We start from the raw sequence: 25,548 nt of genomic DNA, 5'->3' as shown, positions 1-25,548 counted from the left end.
GAATGTCAATGATAATTCACTTCAATTATGTTGGTTTTGTATCGTATAAACTACAAATAGTTAAATTTGTTATTGTGAAACTTTAAATATGATTAATCGTTCTTCAAATTTTAGGACACCGCCGTATCCAAAGGTTTTGCTTATATAATTTGCGTACCTATAGTATTTCTGCAATTAAGCCTTTAAGTTAAAAAATTATTATAAAATTTATTAATGCATATTTGAGGAAGTAAGAGGATTATAATATTATTTCACAGCTACAATTTTTAATTAACATCGACAACAACATTTCCACAAAATACCACATTTATTAATTATATGCAGAGAGCAAAAAACTAAGTAATTTAAATATCTAAATAGAAGCCAAAAACAAGTCTCTATTTTTTTTATCAAATCTACTGACTACAATCAAACTTAAAGTCGAAAAATCTTCAATTGAATGCAATTCCATAGCAGAAAAATACAAAACTGTATTTGTGTTAACAAAAGAGACCTTACTGACGAATAACTTAGAACAAGAATTCAATTGCTGATCAGTACTGTTCATCTCATTAGAGTCCATGCCTCTGATCCGTAAAGAGCCATGCTCCACCATCATCAATTTCTTAAATAACTTGCCTTAATAAAATAAATTTTATTCTAAACTTGCCATAATAAAATAAATTTCATTCTAATTAAGAACAACTTGGCAACATACAAAAATGTAGGAATATTTAGAACATTTACAACTTTTTATTAACTTATGAATAATACTAGAACATTTTTAATTTTTTTTGCAAATTTAATAATTCAAAATTTTACAATCACTGTCAAGGAAAGTGCATGCCTTGAATGATGATTTGCATGTTTATAATTATTGTAATTAGTAGAAACAGAATTATTTTATTGAACACCACGAATATTAATAACTTGCATTTTTTTTGCAAATGTAATAATTCATAATTTATTCATAGTTTATAATCACTGACGAGAAAACTGTATGTCCTAATCTGCATAGTTTTGATCAAATTGTGAATTGCACCTATTATAACATAATTATTTTGATATTTCGATTTTTTAAGGATGATTATTAATAGCCTACCCCCATGAATAGTACAAGTATTTCTAAGACCCTATTTCTATTATATAATAATTAAAAACATATTAAATATTGCTTTCCTGTCTATACAATATACAAGAAAAGAATACCGTTCTCACGAATTCTGTCACATTATGAGGAAATTAGGCTATCAGATTTTTGTCCATGTTACGTGTACATACTACCAAAATTAAGTAGCACAAATGAGCCCACTCAAATCCTGCTTTTATTTTAAGATTCTTAGTCATATACAAGATTTAAACTATGATAAAAGTAAATAATGGGAATCAAACACTTTTAGAAACACAATATGGAAAGTTGCTGATGGAGGCTTGGTCAAATAAATTGTTAGATTATTAGTTAGAAAAAATCGAATATATTGATGTTTAATTAATAGAGTCATTAAATTTTAAGTTTTAGTTTTCATTATCAAATATTAACATTTAATTAACTTATTATGATTTTGTATGTAGAATAGAGAAGAAACCAACATGATATTTTATTTGATATGCATTATTTAGGTCAGAAAAGTTAATAATATCTCTTTCTTTGTGATGTAATATTGTCTATAGATTGTGAATAATTATCTGTTCACATAATTGCATCAGCTCTCAATAACATTTTAAATTCGACCAAGTTATTGATTTTTATAGATTATTAATTATTATAACAGTTCAGAAAAATGAAATCCTTTCTTTGGAGTATTTGGTAATATAAATGACATAATAATACAGTCTAAGATTTATGAATATTTTTCTTTTCCTGTGATTGCTTTAAATTTATATGATAGTGGATAATTTTATTTAACATCTTTAAAGTTGAAGATCAAATATATCCTAAAGTTGATGAAAAAGTAATGAATTAGTTATTTATATAGAACGAAAATGAACAAGTAAAAAAGAACCATAAAAATTTGAAAACATTTGATTAAAGCATAACACTTTATCGTATTGATGCAATGCTTTGGTGAACTTTATTATGAGAATGAGTGCTATTTAGTCACAAATTTTATTATGAATAAAGTATGAACGTATAAACGTTGACATAAAATTAAATTAAAATGAAATATAAAAATATCCACAAATTTTCTTAAAATCTGTTTTTCATGACAAATCAAAATTATTGTCTTTATTACGAGAGAGAATAGGAAACAGAAAAGTGTAAGAAACGCCATATGAAAGATTTATAGAACATCTAATATGTGTAATTTTTAACGGTTTTGGTATAAACAGCATACTGAAGACCAATAAATTATAATTATTTTAAAATTATACATTTTGTATAGATGCTATAATCTAATTGTTGAAACTAGAAATAATGACTAATTGCATTAGCACAGGCATTGTTAACAAAATATATAACTTAAAATATTTTGAAAATGTTTGTTATTAGTAGATACATATATTACAAATGATGCTTACGGAATCTGTTTATAATTACATTTGCTTGATAAAATTATATTGTTAAAAATTCAAACCTAAACTCAAAAGTTGTTAATAGTAAAAGCAATTTAAATACAGACATATGTACAAATTGTGCTTGTGTGCTTATTAAACAGTCTACGTCAAAATTCTGCCTGCCATATCATAGTTTATTAAGCCTTATCAACTTTTAATTAATTTTTTGTTAAATTTTTTGTGGTTATTAAGAGTTTATATTATATTAATTATGGTACTGGCACGATCTATCAGAATCTTCGAGTGGCCCCGTCGTCGGATGTTAAGAATCATTTAGAAGCAATTTCACTTTAACACACTGACACGCTATGCTTTTATACCGGTTGCAAGTTGGATATAAGATGCGATATATTATATGTACTTCCTTATTTTCTACATACAAAGTCGATGGAGAGATGTATCACATCTTTAGATTGCCGTGCAAATTAGATTTTATATAGTTATTATTGCAAATTTTTGCAGAATCTTACTGGCCAAAGGCGTTTTAAATATAGGGGGAAGTTCTCGAGTGCCGGTTACCTAAGGTTATTTATAAATAAATCAAAAAATATTTTACGAAATATTTATTAAATTATGATTTATGTTAGATAAAAAAATTAGAAATCAAACTAAATTAACAAAAACGCAACCTTTGCAAAAAAATAATTAATACCATCAATCAAACTTTGGTAACTAAAAATATGATTTCACAAAGTGGCACCTAGTACCGGACATTTCAAAATAACCAGCATTGAACACATATGTAGCCATCTCCACACTCTGAAATGTCTGCACATGGTGTGTTTGACGAATATTCTTAGATATTGCAAAAAAAAAATCACTATTTATCCACCCTTTTGGATGGGCCACACCGATGCTCTCAGCTGGAGCGTTCATCTTAAGAGTTTCATTCTTTGACTAGGAAATACGAAATATAGGGGTATGTAGTGTCCGTTAGCACTCATACAGAACAAAATTAAATAATTAGAATAAATTACGTCAATTCTCACAAGAAATATCAATAAAGTTACTGTCCGGCGTTAAAAGACGACTTAGTGTCCGGTGCTAAGGGACATGTCTGTTCATTTGGTGGTACCTACAAAAATTGTTTAAAATATCTAATATTATTCTACGATTTTACGGATAACAATCAAGTACTGCTTTTATCTTTGAATGCCACTCAAATGTAATTGCATAAATATACTAGGTTTACTCAATTGATATATAGGTGATGCCGTGGTTTTTGCGCGAGGTGAGTCTTTTTGCATGATCCTGCACCTATGTGCCCCCCGCGCTCCTTTCACTTGTATTTTGAAATAAAAAGATTTATACTCGCTTGAATAATACGTGTTAAATAGAGTGTCCGGTGTTAAGTGCCGTCCGGCGTTACGAGACTTCCCCTTGAAAACGAGGCTGCCGGAGTCTCCCTTTTAGGTGTTAAAACCTTGACTGCGGAGATCTTTGGACTTATACAGTTTTCCAAACACTTATACCCATAACTCTAAACTTGCTACTTATATGCCATATAAATATGTTGGAATTCCAATTATTAAACCACCATATTTTTCATTAGTCGCTTAGCCACATTACATAAAATATTCAAACAATTTTCACTTATATGTTTACATTACTTTTCTTCAAATTAGTTTAACAAGCGTAAGGCACCATATTATGAAGATAAAATAATATTTTTGCAATATTATAATAGTAATTGGTTTCTTCGCATTATATTTTAAAATCTAAAAACCATAATACATCCCATACATTATTATTTAACATTAGCTTACGCGCAAAGGCATGACGAATTATCGTCACATGTTTTTTCAAACAATTGAGACGTTTGTAATAATTTATTATATATATTGTATTTCCGTATAACTTTTAACTGTACGTGCCAGAATCTTCTTCGCTTTCTACTTATATACATTTCTGTTCAAATAGTCGCACGCACTACGACAAATGTTGATGCATTTACAAATCTAACACACGAATAAAGGAATTACATTCTTGATTAAAGGTCTAGTCTGAAATTAAAAATAAATGTTTTTTTCGTTTTAGATATTTTCAAAGTTTAGCTAGTCAAGAATATGTATACGAAAGGATGTTTCAAAATTCTAATTATTATTGGAGATTTGAATGCTGAAGGACGACGGAACCTCTGTTACTTTCCTTCTCGATACAGTGTGTTAGCTACGATTTTTCAAATTCTACTGCACCTATTTACTTGAAATTTATATAGTGTCTGAAATGTTGTAATAAAAATATTTTATTTATCGACCAAAAAATATCCAATCTTAATAAGTTTATATAATAGATATAATTTTATCTTTTTCTTTATTCTATTACGTTGAGTTAATTTTTATACACTACAAGATATACGTTTATATATACTTTATTGCACAATTCGAAAATATTTCTTAAAATAACAGTTTTTTTGTCTTTTTTCGAATTATTTTTATTTATTATTATTTATTTCTAGTTTATCATCTTCAGTAAAAATTAAAACAGTTTATTGATGTGCAATAAATATTTAATACTGTGATTCTGTGAAAATATAAGTTCAGTATATTAAACATATTTTTATAAGTTATAGTAATGGGCCAAAAATCGAAAATGATTTTTTTGCATATCTTCACGTTTCAGAGGTTTCTGAACATTTTGGCATAACTCAGAAAAAATGGATGTGTGTGTATGAATGTGTGGATACAATTTTTCGTCGACGTTTTTAGGATTCAAATATTACGATATAACACGTCAACCGATTTGAATGATTGAAAAAGCAATCGATTCCTACTGATGGGGATTAGTGCTGATTAGATTTGGGAAAGGTCGGTCTTGGAATCTAGGTTTTTGCGAGAACCGGGCATCCGATTGGAATGATTAAAAAAACATTAAATTCGTAATGATGGGTGATTAGTTTTTGGGAAAGACAGGTCCAACCGTTTCGAAGATATGGAGCTAAATGTGTAAAAAATGGCTGTTTTTGAGAGAACGAAGCATCTGATTCAAAGAACTTTTTGCTTGTGTGGACAAGACGATTGTTTTTAGAAAAAGCAAGATTTAGTTTATATAATTCTTAGAATTATGAGACCAGATTCCTCATTCTAACTCCCCTTCGAAGGGGATCATTAAGTTTTGTTTATTTACTTTTTATGTAAACTTATATGAACATCATCGTCCAATTCATAAGCTTTTATATTTTGTCTATAAAATACAAAAAATGAAAGTTACATTATAATAATATATTTGAAAACATTTAATATTCATCGAATATTTTATCACATTACGAAAAGTTCCAGCAATTTGCCTTAAGGCACGATGCCATACGCTACTAGTTTATTTTTTGAATTAAAGGAAATACATAAAATGTGTAATTATATATACTTCTTCAATAATTATTGTACAACAACGTCACATTATTTATCTACTGTTCATATCAAGTCGTTATACCATATAGAATTAAATCTTATAAGAATCTTATTATTTCACTTTCGACTTATTATTGTTGACTTATTAACATATTTTGACATTTTATGGTATTACCTTTCACTCGGGTCTCGTGTTATATCGTAACATTTGAACCTTTGGTTTTTATTTTATTATACAGTTTTCTTCCACGATTGTAATGAATGTAACAGAAGAATTTTTACTTTTATTGCTATGATAATCAAATTAACATATTTTTTCTTTGTTTGTAAAAATGTTTGTTACAAATGGTGGAAGTAAAATGTGTTGAATCATTGGCAGATGTAATAGATGATTTTATCTTGATGAATACTGTAATCTTAACTCGTATATTAAAAAGTTTGAATGGTAAAAAAATTGAAATTGAAAGTTGAAAAAAAATGTTCTAAAAAACTGTTTTTAAGTTAGTAAAACCAATAATGCAAAATTCAAGAATAGAATGAAATTGGGTTTAGCATTATAATTGGTTTAAGATGTGAACTGGGAGATCTGGGGAAAAAAATTGGCACCTCACCATACCCGTACCCATACCCAGTGACAGATGTACACGAGCTCCAAAAAAGAACAATACTAATGATATTATCTTCAAATCAATCATAAACTACCAAAGTTAAACTAGTACATTTAATTCAAATGCAAACATTTAACTATTACCACCTCTTATTCCCATTACCTAACATTGATGCAAATCTACTAAATCATTACCTCAGTACTTAAACTAAATTATGTGTGGTCAGATTTCTCAACAGAAATTTAACGATGATACACATTTCAAGATAAAATAGGAAACAGTGTGATAAATCATTCACAGATTTAGCAATATACACGAGAGCTTTATACTGTTTGACTGTTTTTGTCTGGTCGTCAAGGGAAAGTAAGATTTGCCTTTGTGTAAGCTTCAAATTCATGTATGCGGTTTGCGGTGTTAAAGCCAATAAGTGTTCAGAAAAACCGCAAAAATACCCAAAATGGTAAATTAAATATATTTGTTATAAAAACATTTGAGTATTTCTTGTATTTAGTAATCATACAAATAATGGTGAGGTACTTAACTTTGATGGTCAAGTGTATAATAATGGCAAGTAAATACACTTTTTTTTTTGTTATATAGTAATTTTTACATCTATCCTAAAATAAAAATAAGTAAAAAAAAGGATCCAAATTGATAAAAAACAATTCTGTGAGAGTTTTAGCTCTTAATATTGTCTTTTAGATAGATAGCATTTCAATCAAAGTTATGTATGGAAATAGTATGAAAATTTTTTCAAAAATTTTGCAGAGCGTCGAATTTTCAATGAAAAATGACACTATAATTTTCACTTTTAATTCATTTGTCCCTAAGTTATACCTAAAAAGATGTTTTTTTTTAATTTTCAAAAAATTATATATTATACGTATATAGAGTATTATTTTTATATTAATAAATATATATATGGAACAGTTTGCGATTTAATTGGTTGATAAGTCAATACGCCAATCCTCGTACAAATCAAAAATTAAATTTCCGATACGCGGATCCCATTGTGAAAAGTTAGGCGACCTCGTTGGAAAGGCCGCACGCGGTGTGGATCATCTTCCGAAGCGCGAGACTTTCTGGTACTTCACCAACGACCCAGGTGTTCGGAACGTAGTTTCTATAATTAATTGATATTTATTTTCAGATTAATTGAGAAACAAATATTTGGGATAGTTGAATTTTTTTATTTGCTTTTTGGGAACTCCAATTTGTCATTATAGATAAAAAAAATTGAGTAATTTGGATGGATACATGTAAACAAAAAAAAGAGATCAAAAATAAGTTACCCCATTTTCTGTTGATTATATAGCGTAGATAGTAGTATGTTAAAATAAAAATGAGTGTCTATTAAAATTTATCACATGATATTAGTCAGGCACTTGATAAGGTGTGGCACCCCGGCCTACTTTACAAAATCAAAAATGCATTACCGTTTGATATATACCTAATCATAAAGTCCTACCCGAAAGGTAGAACATTCTTCGTTAGTGTAAGGGGTGAAACATCCTCATTACATCCTGTCAGATCGGGAGTGCCTCAAGGTAGGGTTATTGTCATTGGGCCTCCATCCATAGCAATAGGATATTGAATGCCTTTACTTTTGACATCGTGTGCATTAGATTATTTCATTGCGCTTTTTAGGTGGTTCAACTAAAATAGCGGTATTTTAGTTCTACATTGTTTAGTATTTGTTATATTCCTCACCTTGTGGTTCAGTTTTTTAAGGGCATTTTTTATTTCGTCAGTGTCGTGGGTATAATGAATGTTTTTAAGTACTACCCTATCCGCTCTATCTCCTCTTTTAGTTGGTATGTCTGGAATATTTCTCAAATCTAAGAATTTGAAAAATGTTACTAGCGATCGGTATGCTTCTGAGTCATTGACGTTAATTTTTACAATGTCATTTTGACTCACTTTAGTTGTGTATTTATTACATTTTATTACATGGCTTTTGAAATCACTGTAGCTATTTCAGAGAAAATTTGAAGAACTACTACTTATAAGCAATGAGATAAATCCGTCCTGACTATGATTTCATCTGGTCATATAGCGTTATTTTTAGTATTTCGCATATCCCATCGTCGCAGAGTTTCGATTCTCATTTTTAATGTTGTTGGCCCCTGTCCCATTGTGTTGGAATTTCGGCAACTTTCCTTCTCCTCTGTCTCCAAACAAAACGGATACGATCGCACACTCTTCCGTCGTTGAAATACAATGAATATACAAAGAAACTCGGCGTCGTATCAACCAGCAAGTGCGACTGACCTTCATCTCGAGAAGACAGATTGTAGTGCAAGGTGTTTCATTGTGATTTCAAGAACGTCATATAACAAATTCCTAATAGAGGAATGACTGTCATGTATCGGCTAATAGTACTTTTTTCTAATTTATCGAACTGTAATTGGACATCGGGCCTTAACATATGATGAATTGCGTGTGAAATGGCAAGTGAAGTTATAGTAAGAGGTCATAGTAAGAGGATTGGAAAGCAAACACTGATAGTAGAAAATTAGTAAAATGGTAATAGATCTTGTCCACTGAAGGTTTACACCTACAAATTAATAAATAATAACATATTGTGGGTTTCACATATTTCCTTACATTACAGAGAAAATTATAAACTTCCTACTCTAATTTAACAAGTTAACTGCTGGTTCAAATTAAAACTTTTCCTTTCATTCATATTTTAGATATGAATAATTTATGATTTTTTGAAAGTATTAATCTAAAATTTGTCCGCAAGGTATCAATATTCTATTCTTCCCAATTTATGAATTAAATCGTTCCTAAAACTGCTATAACAAACGACATTGATGAACTATAAAGATTTTTTATTAATTAATATAATAATAAATTCGATTGTGATTGAGATGCTCAGATTATTTATAATTCACCCATTAACTTAGAGTGTATTCTTTAAAAAAATATAGAAAATAATTATCTTTGTTTTGGTCAAAGTAGGTCTTGTAGTAATTCAATTAACACTTTAAATTTAGTTTACAGTTTGAACTAGAAAAGATATTTGTTTTTCCTGGTGTTACTGATATTTACATAATCTTTTAAGGCAAATTAATGCAAGACAAACGTAAAGGTATAATAAAAATGTAGTATTATAAATTTATAAATTTATAGATATTATTAAATTTATATTGAAATATTTCAGATTTCAAACAACACTCATTAGTAAATAAGTTAATAATTTCAATATACGAAATATGAATTATATTTTTATTGTATGGCAGAAACATACTTAATTCCATTTTTTATTTAATATGTTTATTAGTGCAGCAATTTCCAGGACTTTTTTTAAATTGAATATATCATAATCCAATATATTCACAGAAAAATATCAAAAAATAAATATAAAAGTTAGATTTTGATTCGGTTTTATTGTCAAAAATTGAACAACTCATTTTAAAATAATGTCTAATGAAAGCAACAATAGCTCCTAATAGTATCTAATAAAAAAATCTAATTAATAAGTATCGGTACTAAATCTTCATCAATGTTTATGTAAATTTACCTGAATCTTCTTGATACATACATCGAAAAATATTTATAAAAATGAAATAAAAATTTCATTTAAAAAGCGGAGGATACAAAGCTAGAGAAAAAAGCTCATAGAGAACAGCTTTCTAGAACAACTGCACAAAAATTTATATTTTTTGTACAATGTAATAAAAATTATTTTTAAAATGGAAATGGAAAGATTCAAAATACAAGTAATCTTTGTGCTATGAAAGTTTCTTTGGCTTTATTTATGAGTATAAATGCATCCGAATTCCGGGTATTAATGATTGTGAATTTTTTAATATTTGCACCAATTTTTTCGTTGTAGTTACAAAAAAGTTTCTCGAATGCCAATCCAGTGATTAGACGTCCGGGTATGATAGTATTAATGTTGACATTTATAAAGAATATAAATAATTTATGAAGCCGCGCCTATGTTTTCACTTTTATAGGTTCCTGGATCTTGATTCAAAATTGCAATTAATTAAAAATAATAATAATTTTGTTTTTTTTAATTTATTATAATTCTATCAAAGTGTTATAAAATTAATCACTTTTGATTCCAGGGATCGTATTTTAAACTAGGTTTAAATTCGGATTACCGAATACATAAAATACATTATAATTATTAGATAGATGATTGCTATATACAATTCTATCAAACTATAAATTACTATAAATACACAATTAATCTAAACTACTATATTATATTAAAAATCCTAATGAATTTTACATATTAATTTTATAATAACAACTGCAGATCTCAAATTTGTGATCTTAGTGATCTTTCAAAAAACATAGATATCGATAAAGAAAGTTGCTTTTGTAAAAATTCTCAGATCCAGGCCGAAGTCGTGATAGAAGGTTATTTAAAACTTTGAACTTTGCGATTATCGTAGATGAACTCTATATAGAAATGTGGAAAGAAAATCATAAATTATGGATTAAAAAGATTTGAATGATATTCTGAAGTTCAACCTGTCTCTGAATTAAATTTAATGTATAATGTAATAATTTGATAACCTATGTTGGATATCGAATGCAGTTATGGGGAAGAAAATGCGAAAGGGTATAGTCAAATCAAATTGGTCTAATAAATCCTTCAGTGTTTAATGCACTTTTTCATTATTGTCCCCGATCAAAGACAAAAAAATTGAGTAAAAATTAAGAATTAGGAATGATTAACCATTGCATTTTCAGAAAATTAATTAGTTTGTTATGATTGATCATTTGCTTCGCATGTCATTTATTAACAAGATAGATATAATTGATGAATCAAATATTTTATTGACATCTAATGATTGGACTTCCTTACATGGTTCATAATGCTAGGGTCACCTGCAGAATTTGCTTGTTACCAATCTAGTAATCATTATCATACTACGCTTAGATCGTTTTTCATCCATAAAATTCAAAGTAAATAAATATCAGATCCCATGAGAAAATTCGTATCATAATCACACCGAGTATGAAATGGATGAGTTTGCGTGTATTAATATGCATGACATGCTCGAAACACTTTCTTTTGTAATCCCGTGTGTTCTATCGTTATTATTTTAATATTCCTATCATAATAGTTGGAAACACATGTACTGATATATGAAGATTTAAACGCTCAGGTAAGCGTGCAAATAATTTACAGTTTGGGTTCTTCTTTATGGGCACGCTTAACATATGGGTATTTGCATGTTTAATAGGCGTTTAATGCGAAATATTCTTAGATATATCTGATCGTTAAACTATTTACATATTACCCATTATGTAGTCATACTAATATGCATAGAAGCAACTTCTTCATGATAAGTGAAAAATCACGTGTATATACTTGGCACCGCGATGGTGGAAATTGGCAAAACTGATATGACCTGATTTTTTGACGATTTTTTTGCTGTCGATTGGTGCAAACTAAAATTTTTTTGCTCTTTCTGTTCTCGAGATAAATGGGTGGGGCCAAATTCGGTGCTAACTATATATATAGTCAGCACCGACCCCTTTAAAAATGCAAAAAAATTAAAATTTCTTTTTACTATCGTTATCAGTGATTTTTTTGCTGTCGAATGATGCAATTCATTTTTGGAAAAGTTTTGCCCATCATAGATTTTCACGCATAGGAAAATTCCCAAATTTGCCAATTTAAAAAAATTGATAATTTTAAAAATGTCCAATTTTTTTGCTCGCTTACTTAAATATAAAACAAAAAAAAATTTTTCAAAAAATTTATTTTTTCACCCCTTTTCAGAGGGATTGCCAATTTTTTGGGGTGTCCACAGGTCACTTTTTCAAAAATTTAAAAATTGTTTCAGAATCTGTGATTTTTTTGCTCTGCGATACAAAAAAGAAAAATTAGAAAAAATAAGTTTTAATTTTGATTTTTTTCGTAGTATGAACACGAATTGCAATCTGCTTTAAATATGCTTATTTTTTTTTTCAACAAAATCATCAACAATACCTTTACAAAAATATGTGCTCGACAGGAATTAATAGTTTCATACAATTTTTATATAAATTTGTTAAAATGTAACAGGAATCGCGGTGCATATATATAGCCGTCTCACTCGCTCAATGGCGTATAGCTTTCTCACTCGCTCATCTTCGATAGACCCAGTGCGTAGAGACTGGTAGAGACTCTCTACGCCGTAGAGTCTCTCGGCGGCGGGTGGCCAAAAACGCATTATTTATTTACTGAAATCACTGAAATATTGTTGACTAATTGATTCATTAAGTCTGTTTTGGGGGTAAGTAAATAAATTGAAAAGCATCGTATACTACGTAGTACTTATGGACGCAAACTATTCGTTTTTGTGCTACGAAAAAAATCAAAATTAAAATTTATTTTTTTGAATTTTTTTTTTGTATCGCAGAGCAAAAAAATCACAGATTCCGAAACAATTTTTAAAATTTTGAAAAAGTGACCTGTGGACACCCCAAAAAATTGGCAACCCCTCTGAAAAATTATTTTTTTGAATTTTTTTTTTGTATCGCAGAGCAAAAAAATCACAGATTCCGAAACAATTTTTAAAATTTTGAAAAAGTGACCTGTGGACACCCCAAAAAATTGGCAACCCCTCTGAAAAGGGGTGAAAAAATAAATTTTTTGAAAATTTTTGTTTTGTTTTATATTTAAGTAAGCGAGCAAAAAAATTGGGCATTTTCAAAATTATCAATTTTTTTAAATTGGCAAATTTGGGAATTTTCTTATGCGTGAAAATCTATGATGGGCAAAACTTTTCCAAAAATGAATTGCATCATTCGACAGCAAAAAAATCACTGATAACGATAGTAAAAAGAAATTTTAATTTTTTTGCATTTTTAAAGGGGTCGGTGCTGACTATATATATAGTTAGCACCGAATTTGGCCCCACCCATTTATCTCGAGAACAGAAAGAGCAAAAAAATTTTAGTTTGCACCAATCGACAGCAAAAAAATCGTCAAAAAATCAGGTCATATTAGTTTTGCCAATTTCCACCATCGCGGTGCCAAGTATATACACGTTGAAAAATCTTTCCACTAGCGAATTGCAAAATTAATACCGGAGCGGTGACATCCGAGTTGAAAGGGTTAAATCAATCGTTATATTTAGACGAAGAAACTTATTCTACGATTTTGAAACATTGTTTGAGGTCATTTTCCTTTATAATATTAAAATTTACAGGAAAATGTTTGTAAAGATGGAATAAGTGTTTGAATATATATTTTTATGTAAGTGAACGAAAAATTAAACTAAAATTGTGAAAATTCGCAAAATTAGTGAAATATTTTCTGATAATACCCCTTTATAGGCAGTTCAAAAATATTTTTGTTGGTCTCTACTAGTAGCACAAAATTAAGTGCCTGTTTGTTAAAGTATCTAATATTACTATTTTTATAACAATACATATTTTTATAACTAATACATTTGTCATGTTATTTTTGTCAACATTATTATAACCATAAGATCAATTTAGCTGAAATATTTTTTATATTCTTCATTATCATAAATATAATTTCCATACTTACATTTTTGGATGGAATATATTACATACTCTGATATTAAATTTCATTTGCATAAAATAAACTAAGTCTTAAAGAACAAAATACAATTTGTACACTAGTTCCTCTACATCAGTGCTATGATTCCAACAAAATCAGATATATCTCAGTTTTAACTTTCTACATAAATGATTTATTAACTATGTGACTTTAGTCACAAGTGAAAAATGACATGAATTTATATTGTCTTCAAACAAAAGTGACAGCGTATCCGCCTACCTAAAGAATCGATTAAAATTTAAAACGATACTACTTAAAATAACATAATATAGAACTAATTAAAATCTTTCTTCTATTTGTATGCCAGAGATTTTTATATGAATGAATAATTTTAATTTGTTGATAATTGAATGTTATACGAACCAAAAATATAAATGTTAACATATGTTGCAATAAATATATAATGGCTGAATATTTGAGGAAAAGTAGTTTTGATGCAGAGATTATAATTATGTCTAATATGATGCAAATATCACTTTCATGTCAAAAAACTTTACTAGAAAAAATCCATGATATGTAATTTTAAATCATATCGCACTTTCGGCTTGCAAAAACCCAAAATATCGTTTTATTTGCAACTCATTTTCTACCAAATTATTTAAAATATTTAAAACAAATCAATTAATAATCATGTTTATAATTATTGCTCATTTTACATTGCTCAATAAATTGAACATAGTTGTCACACATCTATCTGAAAGTTCACGTTCTAAATTATATTATTTTTATAAGCACTTATTAAAATTCTTTGCAAATCTTTCGAGCAGCGAATTGCATGTACTGCATACATAATACTACAAAACAATACAACAATAAAAAATATGATTTTAACGTAATATGCTGAATTTCGAGTTGCATATTGCATATACGTCGTCATAAGCAAAGTGTGATATGTGATAAAAGTGAGATATAATATTCCATTGTCTTTTTGAAACGCTCTCAGAAGTCACACAGGAATTTCTTGCTGCCTGTTATTGCAAACCTGCACAATTAGCGCGGACGATGGAATAATTACGTTTGTTGCAATTTGTTTTAGAGAGTATGAATTAAAATACACAAAGTGAAGAAAAATAATTCGTATTTTGGTACAGTGAAAAATGACGACAAATAAAATTAGCCTGAGCCATGAGACACTGAATTACACTAGTACCATGTTTTGAAAACATATATCAGGTTAGCAACTAAGTAAGTGTGGATTTTTGTTAGAAAATCAATAACATTTTTGTCATGAAGCTAAATAATTTTATTCTGATATGACTCGTCTATTTTGATCACTTTGAAAATTATTCCTCATTCATAAAACTTCTGGTTTTTACTAGCAAAAAACTGAATCAAGTACAATTTCAAATCATTGATTCAAATTCAAGGAGTTTTGTAAAGATCGAAACCAAAAAGAATCAGACAGTCTAATGTCAGGACTATATGGTGGTTATTGTGGCAAAACATCCCAACCAAGCTCCAATAATTTTTTCCAAATGGCCAAAGATATATGATGCCAATAATGGAACAAATCATCATTTAGATTTGCCAATTTATTTGCCATTGTTTAATTTTGTTAGCAGTTGTTTAACGTAGACATTGGCATTGATTGTTCGGTTGGTGATAATAGTTCTGAGAAGACAATTCCTTTAAATTAACTTCAACTGGACGACCAGAGCGTTTTTAAAGCTTTATCAACATTAACAGCTCATAACTTTTTATAAGCTTAATATGCCTCATTACTTTTGCAAAAATGATAAAGCAAAATATGCTAAAAATAAACTCTAAACGAAAACTTATAAAAACTATTTTTTACTGATTAACAGCTGAATTGTTTACTATCCATCAACCAATACCAAAAGAATTTTTAAATTTAGACTATGTTAGCAAACCTAAAAATTTAATTGAAACCACTTAAAAGTGAAAACCGCACTTGCTTAGTTGCCAACCTAATTTGTTTACATATAAAAATAGCCCTTATGGAAATTGTAAAAACATATTATCATAAAACAATATATCACTGCTAGATAAAGTCAAATACAAGACCATAAAGAACCAAAGTAGAATGAGAAGTATTCCAAATTACAACTTATAAGACCCTTAACTTCTGATTGCTGTTCAAAAACAATGCAAAAATTTATGAGTATTATAAATAAGTTGTCAATCAATAAACTTCATCCAATGTTTATTTTATGAAAATCCGGTTTCAATATATAATCGTGAATCACTTATTACATCTACTGCCGGATTTAACACTAAATTTCTTTCTTGTTGTTACAACATAGGTCGTGTATGTTGTACATATAGAATTTGGTTAGTCACACATATGTAACGCATCCGGTTGATGTAAAACAAAGGAACAAGTTTAGAATTGTTAGATGAACATGTACATGTTTCAATAAATGGAAACTAGTGGTGCATGGCATAGTGACTTAAGGCAAATTGCTAGATCTTTCCAGATCAAAAATTAAAGTTTTTTAAAAAGATTCAATTTTTTTAGGACTTTGAAAAAAAAAATTGATTTTTGAGATTTTTAAATTTTTTGAAAATGTACCTTTACAAAAATTTTAATTTTTAAATTTTTCACTAGACTCGCCTTTCCAAAAATTTAGACAGTTCTTCGTTTAGTCAATACAAATAAAATGTTTTTTGAATCATTCAAATCGAACGTTCTGTTCTCTCAAAAATTAAACTACCATGTTTGGCACTTTTTGCCTTTCGGAACGGCTGAACCTGTCTTTGCCCAAACTAATCAGCTGGAAATATTTTCCAGCTAGACTTCATGAAATGATTTGTAATGCTAATTTATATTTATCACTTTATTTCATTTCTTCAACGTTTTAAGTACCTTGTGATCGCGATAAAAGAAATTTCTCACACAAAATGAATTGCGATTGAAAGAACTTAGAAAAAAACGCAAACGTTCAGAACATTTAGCTACAAAATAGAGAGCTGGTGCAATATTTTGATGAAATTGTAATAAATATATAATGAATAAATATATTAAATAAATATTGCTAGTAGTCAGAATTCTGAAGATCAGTTATTTTAATAAAAATCAAATTATTATTGAATTATTTCATAATATTTTAATGAAACAAGTGTTACTAATTATTATAATTTCTTACAATATAATTTTTGCAGTAAAAAATAGACGAACTTAACCATGTTCAATGCCCAATTTTAAGTATTACTAAATTTTTACTTTCAAGTATTAAGAATTTCTACAGTAAAGAACAGATAAACTTATCCATATTCAATGTCCAATTTTAAGTACATATTACTATTATCATTTATTATATCAAATAATTAATTAGTGATCATGCATTATGCCATAAAACTGATTTGTGAGCTGAAATACCCATTTAATCAATTCAAAAAAAAAAGTTTAAACATTTGAAAGTTTATAACATTTTATAAATTTATTATACAAAAATAATTAATTAATTGAAATAAGCAAAAATTCACTGGAACTGCTTTTATAAAGACGAAAATTCATGAAAGGTTAAATGCAATATCTGTTTCCAATCTAAATAATATAATAACATTATAATTATTTATATATTATATATGTAACATTATGAGGCTTATCAGTTGATTTAAAATTTTGAAAATCTGAATTATTTTTGATAGTCTAAAAACATTTTAAATTAAAAAAAAATTGAAAAAAAAAGTTGAAAATTTTTCTTTTCCGAAAAACAATCGTTTCGTCAATCCAAGCAGAAAGTTATTTTAATCATTCAAATCGGATGCTTATTTCTCTCAAAAACTTGCTTTTTACTTTCTGCACACTTTGCTCCGTAACTCCAAAACGGTTGAACCAATCTTTGCCAAAAATTAATCAGCACATCTCCCTATCAATAGGAATCATGGACGAAATATTGTATCCATACATACATACACATCATCCATTTTTCCTAAGGTATGTTAAATTGATCAGAAACCTGCAAAATGAGAAGATATGCAAAAAATTTCAATTTTGATTTTGGACGATTACAATAGATTACCCTACAACAAGTTAAAAATATTATTTGTGCTTAGTAATTTTCATATTTTGATCAATAGCGTCAATCCAAAATCAAATTGGCTCAAAAGCATAATGGCTTGGCTAAAACTACCAACAATGCTTGTGTAATATATCTCCCCATGGACCCCCATGCTGTGTTTTTATAAATATTAATAAATCTATGAAATTTCTATAAGCTCTCGTTCTAAATCGTTTGTGTCATATATTTTTGCAATTGTTTGCGGCTTCCCTATACGGCGGTATGGTATCTTCCAGCTTTGATTATATTAAAGAAGACTCTTTGACTGCTGACTCGAGACTTTCACTCGACACTTTCTGTCTTTGTAAACCGCGAGCAATCAGTAACGTTCTGATCTTTTTTATCGTTCCTGGTATTAATTATATTTTGTCTGCGGTATGATGGGTATCATAATAATTACAATTAAATGATTCAGAATACGAATTTCGGGAGTTTAATTGAGACTGTGACCTTTGCTTGGATGAAAAGACACAGTAATTAGTTTCGGTTGAAAATCGAAGGTTAAGCTCAATAGGTTAATAATTTTTTTTTAAATTGTATTCTTTATTGTTAATTTTTAAATACAGTATATTTTTTAAAACAAGCATTTTTTTAAGTATTGTTATTATTTTTTACTTTGGTTATTTATGTTTGGTAGCGTACTAAACAACCTCTCTACTAAATATAATCAAAACAGCTCATAGGTCCTGCTGTTTTAAACAATAATAATAAAATACACATCAAATTGTCTCACCAATGAGCGCTTACATATACATTTCTGTTAAATTTTAAAATTAAATAAATTGAGAAATATCCTACGTATTAGTCTAAATTACAAGGTAAAATAAAAATTATCAAATGATTTATGTACGTAATTGATTCACAACATTAAGTAGAATTACTTATAATTATATTTATTATATTAGTAATATAATTTTTTTGACAAATAGTTTAAATAAATTTTGATTCATAAGAAAATTGACAAAATCATTTAACTATTTAACTTCCCGTAGGGTAAACCGTAAATCAAAATTTTTATATATCTTCATCTTTCAGAGGTTTCTGAACATTTTGGCATTTCTTAGAAAATATGGATGTATATGCGTGTGTGTGTATGTGCGTGTGTGTATGTGCGGATACAATTTTTCGTCGACGATTTCGTGAACACGGACCTACGGATCTATGTGAATAATTAAAAAACATTCGATTTCTATTAATGATGAGACGTGCTGATTAGTTTTGGCAAAGACAGGTTCAGCCGTTCCGAAAAGCAAAAAGTGCCAAAAATGGTAGTTCAATTTTTGAGAGAACAGAGCGTTCGACTTGAATGATTCAAAAAACACTTTATTTGTATTGACTAAACTAAGAACTGTCCACTTTTTTGGAAAGGCGAAGTAGCGAAAAATTTAAACAAACATCATTTGTTGACTTTACTCACTCCTTTTATAATTATACCTGTGATATAAAAGAACTGCAACCCAAAAAGCAATAAACAATTATTTCTAATGAGAGATTTTTCAAAGAGTAATATCAAGCAATGGTTATCCATAAAGTATGCATGTTTTTAAAAATATATTTAAATACTTTCTATAAAACTTAAAGTGTTTAGGAAAAAAATTTAAAAATTGCAAAATCTAGAGAAAGAGAACAAAATTATTGACTTTTTAATAATATAAAAAGCATAATTTTGTATTTGAATTTCGGTTATACTGTATAATGATAATTAAAAAAAATAAGTTGCCATCATTGTCCACAAAATAAAATTAAAAATATAGTTGTTCACCTTTCGATAATTAGATTACGATACAAGTAAAAAATATATTATTTACTCTATAACAACGAATATATTATAAAAATAGGATGACAAATATAGACATATGTAGCATAAATAGCTTAGCCAAGTATAAAAGTAATGTATTGTGTAACCCTTAAATCTAGACAGAATTAATTATTATTATTGAGCAAAAACTAGAGTGGTAAATAAATTATAATTGCATACATTCTTTGTAGTGTTTCGGAGCATTATCAGAACATTTCTTTAACATCAGCATACAGAAAATTGAAAGTTTTACCACGTGAAGAATCTTAACAAATAGCAATTAACTCACTGATAAAGTGGTAGATTTATCTCCAATAATAAGATATGATATCTGAGGCACTAAAAACTTAAATGCAGTGTTGTGTTACATTGCTTACAAGAAAATGATTTAGCGAAATTGAAAGGAAAACAGGAAAAGTTACATTAGTTAGTTATGTAGATGAATGTAAACCTGCCTAATGATAACTGACATTTAGCTAATGTAACGACTTAACGAGGTCTATTGAAACTTTTACATAAATCGTGGTATGCGAGTGAAAACTTAAGTAGGAAAAACATGCTTCTCATATATAGATGTAGTTGACTCAAATTTGGTAAATTATGATATCATATATTTTATATTTACTCCCAGAACAGAATCTAACATTTTGAAGTGAAACTTCTATAGACGCGACTAGGGGGTTTATTCCGCACAAATGCAACAAAGAAAATCGGCATAGATAAACAAACATTTTTAAGTTTTACTAACTATCGTAGTACAAATTTGATTTAATAAAGAAATGCTTGAATCAGAAGAATATTTTACCCTGTTCCTTGAAAACAATTGTTTGGCGTTTAATAATTGAAATAAGGCGTTGTTTAACATAATCCACTGCGTGAACGAATAATATAGAATTTAATAATCAGCAATTACTTAATTTCTCTAATGAAGGTTAATTTCTAAATGCTAATTACAATGACAAACCGATCATGTCATATTTGAAGTATGACTTTAATTACATTATTGTTTTCAAATATTATACATATTTTTAATGCTATTATAAATATATAATTTATAACTTATCATTATATAAATGTGTATAATGGTTGACACTAATAAATGTGTGCATCACGAGTATAATGATATTACTAATAAACATTATTCAAAATTGTTATATAATCAAAAATGGTTGTTTTATTATAGATATTGAACTGCCAACATTGATTAACTTCCAAGAGCTTCGGAAACTAATCGAATTATATATTATATGTATTTTTAAGTCTCACAAATAAATGATAGAATGATTAAATTAAAAGATAAAAAATAAAACATCATTATCTGTAATATCAAAATTATCACTCCAAAACGGAAGATGTTCGGAAGTTCTGATTGGCATATAAAGTATCCGTGTTCCCGGAATCTTTTGATTAAAATATCAGAATATATATGATTGATCTATAGCTATTTATTTGATTGATTATTGAGTCAATCGATCTCAGTAACTTCCTGTAATTATTGGAAATTTCTAATAGATTCTTGATTCTCTAATTTTCCTGCAATATCTTGATTGAAATATTTATAAAAATTTGTAGAATAAAATCATAAGTAACTACAAAAAGTATTCGCGCAGCAATATTAAATTTATTTCTAGTTATTATAGCTCTTCGCGAAAACGTCTACTAAATACTAATACTCAGAATTTTATTCTGATGCAATCATATTATTATTTATCAAATCTATTAAAATATTATAGCTTGTTCTTCAAATCGACATAAAAAGATGCTCTCGAAGCAATTCGAATTAATTAATGGCTTATGAAACATCTCAGCCGTATAAATCAATGATTACATTCTATTACAAGTCGTAAATCGATTACGAAAATTTATACAATCATTGTGAAAAACTGGAAACGTTCAACCACGTTCTAAAACATTTATTAATGCAAATAATTGATGGATTATTAAATGCTTCTTTAGTTTAATATAATGTTTGTAAATTATGATTTTCATGATTTTTTTCAGGGTTGTAATGGAGCTTAATCAAAAGCGTTTTATGATTGGAGTATGTTTTTTCATAAATTGTTGATAAAATTGAAAGTGATAAAGATGAATAAGCATTAAAAATAATTTTTTAAAGTCTAGTTGAAAAATATTTAGCATAGGTACTCCTTATTGTTTTGAATTTACAAACTCTTTTTATATATGTTCACAATTGTAATATAAAACAACAGCTTTTCATAAAGAAAAAAGCAACTAAAATAATGTTTAGCAATTGTTGACAACAAACTATGTTTTTAAAACCTATTTAAATAGTTTTTCTATATTTGTAAAAAGTTAGTAAACATTAATTAAACCAAATGAATAATTAATCAATAATTAAATAATCATTTAGTTTAATTTCATGTTGGTAAGTTATGATTTTCATGATTTATTTTCTGGGTTGTAATAGAGCATAATCATAAGCGTTTTATGATGTATGATTTTATATAAAGCTTTTTTAAATGTTTTGTTTTTCATCGTATTTTACAAAGATGATCTTCATAAGGTTTAGAAAAGTTTTTATCGTTTTAATTGTTTATAAACTTCAAGCGGACTTATCATAACATAAGGAAAATACTTTCCATTTGGGCTATTTGTATTACCACTAAATAAATATGACTGGCACCCACAGCAAAAAAAGGTTTTCTTAACTTACTTTAATATTATTTTTTTTTATCAATTTCAATAAGATATTTAAATCAATAATAACTTTCTTGGTTTTGATTAACATCAAGTTATTTTTCTTTAGATATATAATTTATATTTTGAAGAAGTTTTATTATATTTTTAACTGCCCGTAGGGTAAGTTATAGTAATCGCAAAAAAATCGAAAATGAAAATTTTTATATATCTTTACGTTTCAGAGGTTTCTGAAAATTTTGGCATACCTTAGAAAAAATGAATGTATGGATGTGTGTATGTGTGTGTGTGCGGACACAAATTTTCGTCGACGATTTTGGGAACACGGATCAACCGATTTGAATAATTCAAAAACATTCGATTCGTATTGATAAGGAAACGTGCTAATTAGTTTTTGGTGGAGGTAGGTCTAGCCGTTCCGAAGACACGGGGCAAAAAGTGTCAAAAAAGATAACTCAGTTTTTAATAGAACGGGGCGTCCGATTTTAATCATTCAAAAATTTTTGGGAATTCAGGTCCAGCGGTTAAATTTTTGGGAATTCAGGTCAATAAAAATAAGTTAAACAAATGGCGGTCAAAAATGTTTATTGGATTTATGCATATCAAATTATTAGATATTTTATAGAAATTTTCATAATGTGTACACATTTTGTGTAATTTTTTTTTGTTTCGTACCAAGATTTTTAATTACGGTACGGAAAGTTCTAGCAATTTGCCTTAAGGCATTTGAATTATTTTTCTTTTATTTTTTAAATTTGATAAGAAACATATAAAGATATATATGTGCATCAAATACCACTCTAATAATACCATATTAAAAATAACACAAAACCACTCGTCAAAGTCATAGAAATCTTTCATAGTAAAAAAAAACTTTTTAGGAAAATTTAGGACGATTTAGGAAAACATATTTACTAGACTTGGATTATTATTATTTATGAATAATTATGTTTAAATTTGTGTGATCAGTTCAATACAAAATCTAACACTTACAATTGCTATCTGACCACTAAAATAATTAAATGCCTACAAAGGCAGATATATTGCATTTGCATTTGAAAGTTTAAAATTTTCTCCTGCAATAAAGATTTATCTTCATATATTGCCCTTTAAACTGTTTAACAGTTAACAATAGATCTGATTTTCCTGAACGAGACCACCAATAGATCTATTATGGTCCACACCATCGATTTACGCCTCGGCTTCAGGTAATTTCTCCAATCATTAATTTATGCATCCTGTGATACTAAACTTTATCCGTACGTTCTCTTCTTCAAGTTTTGCAATGATTTGAATGTAAATTATTACATAATATGCGTATAAACCTCTCGATAATATAAAGTTCATTGGTATATTTCTGAACGGTGCTTAATTTTATAGACAGGTAGGTGGAAACGTATATCACCTGAATTTTGAAATATTGATGGAAAATTTATGTATAGAAAATGATAATACTGGTTATCATATTAAATGAAAGCAACGATGTCGTTTTATGACGCCATACTGTATACCTTGTAAAATTAATTAAAATAATTAATCAGAGAATAGATTGATCAATATGGTTTTGGTGCCTCTCAACTCTGCACGTATGTGCACATTAAATTTAATGATCCAGTTTTTTATAAAAAACTTTTTTTTAATAAATATTAACTATATTTAAATCTTGTGAACTTCAAGTATTCATAAATTATATATGTGCAGAAGCATATAATATACATTTATAGCAGTAACATAAATGCACTATTTATAATATCAATAAAATGTAAGTAATAAATTATTTATTTGAGTTTGCATGTGAAAATAGTAGTTAATGGTTTATATCATTAACTTGAGTATAGCTTTTATTGCAAGAGTAGATAGTATTTTCTCGAAAATAGGATGCCTGAAAAATCAAGGTCTCTATACTAAAATTGTGCTAGGACCTTTTGTACTGAACTCTATTTTTAAACAAAGTATCAATTTTTTTACATTATAATACCACAATAAATGATAATTAATTATTGGAAGTAAAATCATTAATGAAATTCTAAAGATAGACAAATAATTACTTCAAATTCATCAGATTAATATTTCAATCATTATTAAACACTGTATCCGCTCCAAATATAAATACAAATATAAAATATCATCTACTTAAAATAAAAAAAAAAAATATAAATATTGCAGTAAAATTTTTATGGTAGAATTCATTATTCAAAATTAAATAATCTACTATAAAATTTATTTGTAGTAAACTTTTAGTTAAAAAATAAATAGCTTGAAAAAAGCCAGTACTAAAATTTTACGAAACATATGTTTGGATCTAATTTGATTAACTTCTAGTATTAAGTTATAGTAATCGCCAAAAAATCGAAAATAATTTTTTTTGCATAGCATTATGTTTCAAAGGTTTATGAACATTTTGGCATACCTTAGAAAAAATTGATGTATGTGTGTGTGTGTTTGTATGTATGTATGTTTGAATACATTTTTTGATGAATTTTAAAACCTTAAAAAAATGTTATAAATTTTCAAAAATATACAAAGTTTTACTTTACTTTTTACTTTAAATATGTATTTTGAATTTACAATTCAGTTTGAAACTGTATATATTTCATGTGTGTTATTCATTCAGGATTTATTCTTAATAAACATTTTCAAGTGTTTTGAGTGATGAGATCGTCACTGTATATTATATGAACGAATATATATATAGTATTTATAATTATCTATTTAAAAACACTTGAAAACAATTGTTATTAATCATTGATCAAAATTTATTGATTATTCCTATTTTTGTTCAAATATTTAATTGTGGTTTATGCTTTTTTTACTTAAATACAACTATGCACAAGAGCATATGTCCTTCACCTGATGTATAAATTTCTTATTTAGTGAAAGAATCTCTCTTCGTCTACTCTTCGTGATACATTGAATTTTAAGTAATTGCCCGAAAGCGTTTATTAATGTCAGGTATCAATAAAGCACCTTCTTCAAATTAATATATCTTCCGCAATTAAATCCCAAACTATAATTTGTTTAACAATTCATT

This window comes from Ctenocephalides felis, unplaced genomic scaffold (genome assembly GCF_003426905.1).
Source record: "Ctenocephalides felis isolate EL2017-DRISC unplaced genomic scaffold, ASM342690v1 CF-g0.4_SCAFFOLD_00845, whole genome shotgun sequence".
In the NCBI taxonomy this organism is placed as follows: Eukaryota; Metazoa; Arthropoda; class Insecta; order Siphonaptera; family Pulicidae; genus Ctenocephalides; species Ctenocephalides felis.
The sequence above is the reverse complement of the archived record's forward strand: the minus strand, read 5'-3'. Positions refer to the sequence as shown.